This window comes from Triticum aestivum, chromosome 4A (assembly GCF_018294505.1).
Source record: "Triticum aestivum cultivar Chinese Spring chromosome 4A, IWGSC CS RefSeq v2.1, whole genome shotgun sequence".
Classification (NCBI taxonomy): domain Eukaryota; kingdom Viridiplantae; phylum Streptophyta; class Magnoliopsida; order Poales; family Poaceae; genus Triticum; species Triticum aestivum.
The window spans coordinates 142,993,957-143,004,389 of NC_057803.1; the positions used below are offsets into that span (position 1 = coordinate 142,993,957).

General features: G+C 42.9%; 1 pseudogene; it reads left to right on the top strand.

The window, feature by feature from the left end:
• The first annotated feature begins 1,891 nt into the window (after positions 1–1,891).
• Positions 1,892–7,974, top strand: LOC123083765 (pentatricopeptide repeat-containing protein At5g50990-like; annotated as a pseudogene).
• Positions 7,975–10,433: the final 2,459 nt, after the last annotated feature.

Sequence of the window (10,433 nt, forward strand, 5' to 3'; positions counted from 1 at the left end):
AAACAGTTAATTGAACTGAATCGTATGCCCTGCATCGGACATGCAACTAAAAAGAGAACCGTGTTTGATGGCTCCGCCATCGCAAACGTTTTGCATCTTTTTTGACGTTTTTACACCATTGTTTGTGATTAATGCATCACACACAGTTTCGTCAAAGGGTCTTTGATCGTAGTGTCGCGTTAGCAACATTCTGCAGTAGTGATCTAGCATGCTAAAGTTATACAATATGAAAATTTAAGTCATGACACATGTACTGATGTTTATTTCATATTGTGAATGTTGGTATTTTGTTCTATAAAGTTGGTCAAACTTTACGAGGCTTGACTTTAGTAAAATCTTATATGCGAACTAAAAAGATTCGGAGGGAGTACAACATGCTTAACAGCAACCAAATATAGTCATTCATAGAGCTATCGTTAAATTTGGTATTGATGAAATTGAACTGCACAATTCATACTAGCACATATAGAACATCACACCGTTAATAGCTGAAATAAACAAGGCATACTACGAACAACCAAAGATGGCAATTGAAACTGGACATATGCTGCGTCAGCCGTGCCTAGTTTTTCTTTGTGGTTTTCTATCAGAGTCAGAGCTGTGCTGTCCGGTCGCCGGTGGTTGGGTCTGGCGCGGATCTTCATGCATCTCCACAAGGCCTTTTCAGTGCGGATTGAGTCGAAGATCGCCTACGTGAAGTCTGCTCAGGATTTAGGGATGGTGGTGACGCCTCTAGGGGAGGAGTGATGATAATGATGCCTCTAGGAGAGGAGTGATGATGATGACGCCTGCGTGCTGTCTTGGCGAGACTCTCTGGAGTGATATGTGTTGGATATCTTATGCGCGTCATTCAACGGTTGTGATGATTTTCGCTCGGTTCTTCATAATGAATTGGGCAAACTGATTTGCGTTGGGTTTTCCTCAATTAATTGAGCAAGTTTCTTCTTCTTAATGAATACAAGACAATTATTATTTTGAAAAATTAAATAAAATAAACCGAGGCACCCAACCGATCGGTTCTGCCTAAGAGCATCTCTAGCAGATCACGCAAATCGGGCCATCGGGTATAATAACCACTGGTGTGCGGGATGGAGCACGTAAACCCATCTCAAATAGATCCCCTAAATCCGACCGCCTCGATATTTTTTTGGATCCCGAGCTGCGAGGCCATTTCCTCCATATATACGGGATTGGAAGCATTTTTTGCAGGGACCTGAAAAATAAAGGAGGTTGGCGGGAGGGAACTTTCAGCTCCTGCCACGATCTTCCCCGAGCACGACCTCGTCGGAACGCCTCGATGCCGGCGATCATCAGACCCTAGCCCCTGCTCCACGAGCTGCTGCCGCCCGCAGAGTTGTTGACGCCTGCGAGCTGCGGCCACGAGCGAGCTAGCTACTGCCGCTACTGTCGCCACCGTGAGCTAGCTAGCCGTCGCTGCCGCCGCCACCGCAAGCTAGCTGCTGCCGCCGCCGCGAGCTAGCTAGCTAGCTGCCTGCTCCTCCCGTCCGCCCCGTGGTGCTCATCTTGCTCCACGGCGGCGCTGTCACGGGCAAGATGCGTGCTCCTTCTCTGTCCTTGACGAGATCCTCACGGTGGGAGCAGTCGGGATGGATTCAATTATAATTTAACGGACACTTTTAGAGGGGTTTATGCGATTTTGCCGGGACAATGAAATATTTTACGGAATCTGTTCTGCTGGAACAAAAGTTATATTGTAGAGTTAGAAAAAACGTTTTGCTATATCCTTAAAATACGAAAAAATATATCACATGACACATGTGATAAGCAATCCAAACAATTTAAAAAAATACGAAAAAAGCGATTTGCGATACCCTTTTAAATCGATTTTTACGGGGTTTACCGGATCTGCATGCTCTAACCGAATGCCGTGGCCTTCTCACCCCACGCCGCAGAGGAGTGGCCATTTGCCGGAGCGCCACTCTCACCTTCCCACCCCACGTCCCCACGCTTGAGGTGCGGTTGATCCGCCAACACCGGGCGCCCTCTCCGTCCCGCCCTCCGGTTGTCCCGAAGCCCCCACTCTCTCCCGCCACCTCCGCCGCTCCCCCCCATCCACGCCGCCCACGCCCCTCCCGCCCACACGCTGACAAGCCTTCGCATCTCCGCAAGGCATATACCTTCCGTGCTCGCTCCCTTCCTTCTTGTTCCCAATTTCGCCAGCCGCGACGCTCTTTCTCCATTCCATTGGATCTCGGTCAGCCGGCCGGATGCTCAGGTACCTCCTTTTTGTTTTCCGTGCTCATTGATTCGCTGTTTTCGTTCATTTCCTGGCGAGGCATTTCGTCGAGCAGGGCTGCTGCGTTGCCGTGGGTGATGTTGAGCCTTGTTGAAACAGTTTGCTTCAGTTTTTTGGCGTTTCCGTTGCCGTGTCGATGCACTATGGTCCGTTTTATACTGTTTGGGGGATTTGGTGGCGCGGGTTTGTTCGTCTTGAGTAGATGAATTATCAGGTTTGATTTCCTAGATTTGAAGGCCCATGGAAGGAAGTGTCATCGTGGACGAATTTGTGGTCGCCACGCTTACCCGTAGTGAAATTTCTAGTACATGTTGTTATCCAGTAGTTAGTACTTTTGGTATAAATGTATATCCTCTCACATGATTATTTATTCTTAGACAGCTACCTGGCATCTGTTATTTAGAACGGGACAATATTTCCATTTGCAAGGTCGTACAGGAAAACTAAAAATCCACAACATTTTTTTCTCGAAAAGGGGATAGCCCCGGCCTCTGCATTATAGTGATGCACAATGAGGTTATCAATATCCATATCAATGCCGATAGACCTTAATATGTTCTGTGCTGGTTCTTGGATTTCCTTTAGTTTGTTTGGCAATGTTGTTGTCATAGAGCCGCAAGCTGCACGTGAATATAGGAAGGACTTCATGGCTCAAGGCCTAAATCATTTCCGTTATCAAGCATTATTATTGGCTGTTGGGATTATCTTAAATCATCCTTTATAATGAGAGTTTGATTAATGTTTTACATACATGGTAGATTGGTAGTATCATGTAGAATTTTTACCATGAGATTTGCTAGTAGATGTATTTTGTAATGAAGCACATTTGGCCATACCTGTGCAAAGGTGCAATATATTTAGCATACTTTCTATGCGCTAGCGCTAGCATTGGTAAATTCATGCACAAGAAGTAAAGAATCAGTGATGATCTTAATTTTTCATTTCCGTAGCTATAAGCATTCATTTTGGATAATTATCTTAGTTAACATTATGTGTGCATCAGGCTGCTGAATATTTTATATTGATAGGCTGCTAGCTGCCCGGTGTTAATGAACTGCAAGCTTCAGAAAATATAAATTTTGTGCCTGCATTCTAGGAAATCACTTCAGCAGCTCATTTGCACTATGTCCTACACAAGCTGTTTGAAGAAACATCCCCTGAGACTAATCTTTCCATATGCCAATTCCATCCTCCGAGCGTCTTTGGAAAAAGGCTCCCCACAAAAGTCACTGATGGACTATAGCACTATGCTCCATTTTACCACATTTTGCCCTGATTACAGAACATATGTTCTCCTCCTCAGAGCTTGTTCAAAATGTTCAGACATCTATGCTGCCATGCAAATTCATTCACATCTCACTAAAGCTGGGTTGTTATGTAATCAAGATATAATAGCTCCACTTTTGAGGTTGTATATCGATCATGGTCGCATGATGGAAGCATGTGAACTGTATTGGCCAATGCTTGAGTGGAGTACCGATCCTTTCCATGGTAATTTGATGCTTATGGGATTCTTGAAGGGAGGACAGCTAGACAAGGCATATCAGATTTTCAAGAGGATGCCTGTCAAGGACCTGGTCTCGTGGAATTCAATGATTGCAGGTGCAGCAAGGAGCTCCCACCTGAAAGATGCAATGAATCTTTTCAGCAGGTTGGTCAATTCAGGCCTTGTGCCTGACGGTTTTTCATTCTCTTCAGTCCTGTCTGCTTGTGCTCGAGCTGGTGCCCGATGGTATGGTATGTGGGTTCATCAACTGATGGATGAGCTGGGGGTGGAGAAGAATCATCTTTTAATCTCAGCACTGGTTGATATGTATGCTAAATGTGGAAGGATTGATGTGTCAGTTGAGATATTCAACAACGTTAAGAGAAAACACCTGTCCACATGGAACACGATGATTAGTAGCCTGGCAGGGCATGGTCTTGGATCTGATGTGGTGATGCTGTTCCACAGGATGGAACTTTCAGGTGTGGTTCCTGATGGGGTTACATTTGTTGCACTATTGACAGCATGTAGCCATTGTGGTATGGTTGAAGAGGCTCGTCAGTACTTTGAAACGATGTCTACAAAGTATTTAATCACTCCAAAGGTTGAACACTACGGTGCAATGGTGGATACACTGTCTCGAGCTGGGCTGCTGGATGAAGCATACAACTTGGTGAGGTCAATGGCCGTGAAGCCTGATGCTGTGATATGGAGGGCATTACTTAGTGCTTGTCGTAGGTACCATCAAACCAAATTAGGTGATGTCACTATTGAACAGATAACATGTCAGGGCAGCGGTGATTATACGCTTCTTTCAAATATCTACTCATCAATAAACAGGTGGGGTGATTCAGAGGAAGTATGGAAAGAGATGAAGAAAAAGAAGGTACGTAAGATCAAGGGCTTGAGTTGGGTTGAATTAGGGGGGAGCACCCATGAATTCAAAGCTGGTGATCGATCTCATCCTGATTCTGATGATATCTACAGAGTGCTGCATGGCTTGTTGAAAAAAGCGAAGGCTGAAGGTTATACCCCATCCACTGAATTAGTAACAAAAGATGTATCACAGGAGGAAAGAGAAGAAAACCTCAGCTTCCACAGTGAGAAGCTTGCAGTGGCTTATAGTGTTCTTAAGACTGGTCCAGGGACAGAAATATTGGTGTCAAAGAATCTGCAGGCATGCGGTGACTGCCATGAATGGATGAAGATAATTTCAAAGGCACTTTGTCGTGTTATAATTATGAGGGATAGAGTTCGATTTCACCGCTTTGAAAGCGGGTGCTGCTCCTGTAAAGATTACTGGTGAGCACTTGATGAAGCAACACAGAAATGATCTGTACAGCGTCCTATCAGGAGTTTGAAGAAGCCATAAGTGGACTAAATAATATTGCTATGTTCCGCTTGGATGCATGGAGCTTAGGTGGTGCACAGCACTGAGCCAAGGACAAACATGAGCTCTGTAAAATATTTTGTTATCAGTGTAGCTTTTAGATAAGCGTATGCAGACACAGAAATGTATTGTGTACACTTTTAGCTGGTCCACAAGATTTTCTCTATTGAGTGACAACAACAACAAACAACAACAAAGCCTGAAGGACTGGGGTATCACCAAAGAGCCTATGGACAGGGGTATCAACAAAGCCTATGGACAGGGGTGCGTGGAAGCTTGCTATCCATGTGCCAGAGCCATGAGTTGGTCGCGAGATCTTATGGGTTTCACCTCTAGCCTACCCCAACTTGTTTGGGTCTAAAGGCTTTGTTGTTGTTCTCTATTGAGTGACACACTTCAATTAATCCTACAGTGTTATAACTGCGATTTGTGTGATCTAGACCAACAGATTATCTGCTAAATTTGTGCTTTCTCTAAATATTCTGTTTTTTATGTTTTTTTAATGTCTTAAGAAAATTGTTACCGTAGTACTGTCTGGTCTGCTATCTTGTTTTTGGATGCTTATTTGTGCTGACATTACACGTGGTGAGATATATGTGATGACTCCACCGTTGTTAGTTTAGTTACATTCTTGCATATCTCCACTAGTTTTAAGTTTGACAAATGCCAACTAATAATGATTGTTTGTTCATCATTTCAGGAGTAATAGAGGTGGCGTTGAATATTCTGTTATCTAAACTTTGTACCAAATAAATAGGTCCAACAAAACCTTTGATGCCCTTTTCTACTCCATTTTACAATGTCCTTATATTCTATTTGCTGTGGTAACTTCCACCAACTAAGGAACTCAATAGGACACATTTGTAGTATCAGATTTCTCAAGTATCACAGCAGAATAAGCTCTGAAAATGTACTTCAGAACAGAAGACATAAAACTAGACCTTTTAGTGCAACAGTACTAGTGAGAAATGCAAGAAAAGGAAGTAAGCAATCCTTCAGCAATGACCGCCATCTACATGGTGGATCAGTTGAATCATCGATTGAAGTGTTCAAGCAGTCTGATCTGCAGCACCTGAAATCACTCCAGTGCTACGATATTCAGGAAAAGGTTTCTGGAGGCAAGACCGACTGCCCTGCAACTATCCTTGTCTTTGATATTGAAACTACTGGCTTCTCACGCCGTGGTGATAGAATTATTGAGTTTGCTGTACGTGATCTTATGGGTGGAAAGAATAGCACTTTTCAGACACTTATAAATCCTGAGAGAGAGGTAAAAAATGCAGCTGTTCATGGCATCAGCACCAAGATGGTTTGCAGTTCTGATATCCCAAGGTATTGTTTTTCACAATCCTTCAGCAACAACAGATATTTTTCCTTTTTTATTACCTTCTTATTCATGGAACCCATCATGTTGTAAGAGTTTAATGGAGAAATAAAGATCCATGAGAAAATAATAGAAAACTAAATGCAGAGCACAAGTTATATTTCTCCTTCAGCTAAGAGTTTTTCTCTCCTTGCAATCATTATTCATTCATCTGCCATTTAAAAAAAAATTGTGATACTTTTATGCAAAAAGAAGGTTCTCTGAGGTTTTCCACTCCTACATGTTGTGGTCAATTTGAGGAAAGCCACAAAAAACATGAGAGCATGAGATTGCTGCAGTACATTCTGAAAATATAGTTCTGCAAGGACAGAAATATGAACTGGGATCAAACAGCCGTTTGTTACTTGTGGTGTGCAACCCATGCCTCTTTTATAATGATCCTCCATTCCTGCAGCGTGCAAGGATTTTGAAATTTGGTTACTGTTCATTTATTTATCTTTTAGTGAGGACACCCTTTTTTTTTCTTTTGGTGCATTCCTACTTGAAATCTTTGTTTTTTGTAATTAGAGTTTTCATCTCTGGCTATGCAGATTTGGGGAGTTTATCCCCATTCTACTACAATACGTTTGGAGTCGTCAAGTTGCTGGTAAACCAGTTATGTGGGTTGCTCATAACGGGAAAACCTTTGATGTGCCCTTTCTCATCTTTGAGTTCCAACGTTGCAAACAAGAGATGCCTGCTGACTGGCTGTTTGTGGACACACTTCCTATTGCAAGACAGTTAGTTGATTCCGATGGTATGTTCTCTCGCCGAGTGTTCTGTTTACTTGCATAAACATAATATTCAAGATTGTTTTCAGTGCTAGAAAAAGGCGTAGTTTACTCTAGTGATAACAGCTAACTAGGAACTAACATAGTCTTCGTGTTACAGATGCCACTCCTGTATTGACATGATCTAGTATTCATGCTATTTTATGTATATTTATATTTCTGAGGCAGAAATTCCGCAAACCTGGGACGTTCATTGACTTCCATCCAGAGCTGTAACCGCCTCCTAGGAGGATTGTAACTATTTACCCCCCTTTTCAATACAAAGAAACGCAAGCTCTTTTGCGTTTTCTCGAAAAAAAGAAATGGGGCTAGGTTAACAACATTAGGCTGCACCAGTAACCTCCACAGTTTTTGTGTACTAGTCATCAACCTGTGAGCCGATACAGGCTAGTAATTTGAATGGCAAAGGTAATGTGTTCTAGTAACGTTTAGAAACATGAATTCGAAGTACACATGCAAATTAGGATTTTTTTTCATTTTTGTTAGATTGTTAATTAAAAATTAAAACATATAAAATAATTGCTTTTTGACAATGAGGTCACGGGTCTGAGTCTTGGAAAGAACCTCTTGCAGAAATGCAGGGCAAGACTGCGTACAAAAGACCCAAAGTGGTCGGACCCTGCGCAAGTGGGAGCTACGTGCACCGGGCTGCCCTTTCTGTTTTTTTTTTATAAAATAATTGCTTAGTAGTTCATGGACAAATAAGGAGTTATATTCCTCCAACTGATTCACAATTAAACATTTTGCTTGTGCATGATTTTCCTACTAGTATAACAGAAAGTGCAAGCAAAGTCTACCCTATAATATACGATGCTCCAATCATTGAACTACAAAAGTTACATTTAACACAGAAAAAAAAGGCAATTAAGGTTATTGCATCGAAGCTGCCATCCGCAGAAGCAAAGTTCATCATCAACTTAATCCCTGAGATGTTGAGTAATAAAAATGTTCATGTCAAATAGGAATACTGAATTCAAAACATATCATATCGGATATAATCATACAATAATTTTAAGTATATTCTCTTTTAATAGAGTTATCAAACAGGGATTTTTTATAATTCCCCTCATTATTCATGTACTCATGCGTACATGTGCATATGTGACTAAGACTAAGAAAATATGGTAAAATGGTAATTGGTTTCTTAACTTCTGAAAAATCTTCCTGGCATCTTGGGCAAATGAACAAAACAACAAAAACAACAAAGCCTTTAGTCCCAAACCAGTTGGCGTAGGCTAGAGGTGAAACCCATAAGACCTCGCAACCAATTCATGGTTCTGGCACATGGATAGCAAGCTTGCACACACCCCTGTCCATTGCTAGTTCTTTGGTGATACTTCGGTCCTTCATATCTCTCTTCACGGACTCCTCCCATGTCAAGTTAGGTCTACCCCGACCCCTCTTGACATTCTATCCCCATCCTTCTTGGGATAGAATCTCATCTTGGGCGCTTTGATTCAATGGTTCACATCTTCATCGATATCCCCATCCTTCTGCAGCATTGACTCCAAATATCGAAAGGTGTCCTTTTGAGGTACCACCCGCCCATCAAAGCTAACCTCTTCCTCCTCGTGCCTAGTAGTACTGAAATTGCACCTCATGGTTCTCAGTTTTAGTTGTACTAAGTCTAAAACTTTTCGATTCCAAGGTTTGTCTCCATAGCTCTAACTCCCCATCCGACTATCATCGACTAGCACCACATCATCTGCAAAGAGCATACACTATCTCCTTGTATATCCCTTGTGACCTCATCCATCACCAAAGCAAAAAGGTAAGGGCTCAAAGCTGACACCTGGCGCAGTCCTATTTTAATTGGAAAATCATCAGTGCCGCCATCACTTTTTCGAACACTTGTCACAACATTATCGTTCCAAGGCCCACACATGACATTCCGCGGTATCTTATCATAGGCCTCTCCAAGTCAATGGACATCATATGCAGGTCCTTATTTTGCTCCCTGTATCTCTCCATATGCAGGTACCAAGAAAATGGCTTCCATGGTTGACCTCCTAGGCATGAAACCAAAATGATTTTTGATCACGCTTGTCATTTTTCTAAACCGGTGCTCAATGACTCCGTCCCATAGATTCATTGTATGACTCATCATCTGAATTCCACGGTAATTAGTACAACTCTGAACATCCCCCTTGTTCTTGAATATTGGTACTAAACTACTAATATACTCCATCTCCATTCTTCTGACATCTTGTTTGCCCGAAAAATGAGGTTGAAAAGCTTAGTTAGCCATACTACCGCTATGTCTCCGAGGCCTCTCCACACCTCAATGGGGATACAATCAGGGCCCATCGCCTTGGCTCCTTTCATCCTTTTTAAAGTCTCCTCCAGTTTAATGGTAGAGCTCACATTCTCTCCATTGAACAACTTGTCGAAGTACTCCCGCCATCTATGCTTAATCTCCTCGTCCTTCACCAGGAGCTGGTCTGCTCCGTCCTTGATGCATTTGACTTGGTCGACATCCCTCGTCTTCCTCTCTCGGATCTTGGCCATCTTATAGATCTCCCTTTCGCCTTCCTTCGTGTCTAACCACTGGTAGAGGTCCTCATATGCCCGACCCCTTGTTTCACTCATAGCTCGTTTTGCGGCCTTCTATGCCATCTTGTACTTCTCTACGCTGTCTGCACTCCTACCCAGGTAAAGGGGTCCGAAACAATCTTTCTTCTCCTTAATAGCCTTCTGGACATCATCACTACAACACCAGGTATCTTTGGCACACTTATCCCGCTGGACATGAATCCGAAAGCAGAAGTCAGCCACCACGAGCTTATGCTGAGGGACAACACTCTCTAGGTATCACCTTACAATCCAGGCGCGGCCGCCTGTCTTCTCTTCTCGAGAGGATGAAAGCAATCTGGCTAGAGTGTTGATCACTACTAAAAGTTAGTAGATGTGATTCTCTCTTTCTAAAGAGGGTGTTAGCTACGATCATGCAGTAGGCTAGAGCAAAGCTTAAGACATCTTCTCCTTGATTCTTGATGCCATAGCCAAAGCCCCCATGCACTCCTTCAAAACCTGTGTTAGATGTACCCACGTGGCTATTGAGGTATCCTCCTATGAAGAGCTTCTTGCCAACAGGTACGCTCCTAACCATGTCCTCCAGGCCTTCGCAGAACTCCCTCTTGGTGTTC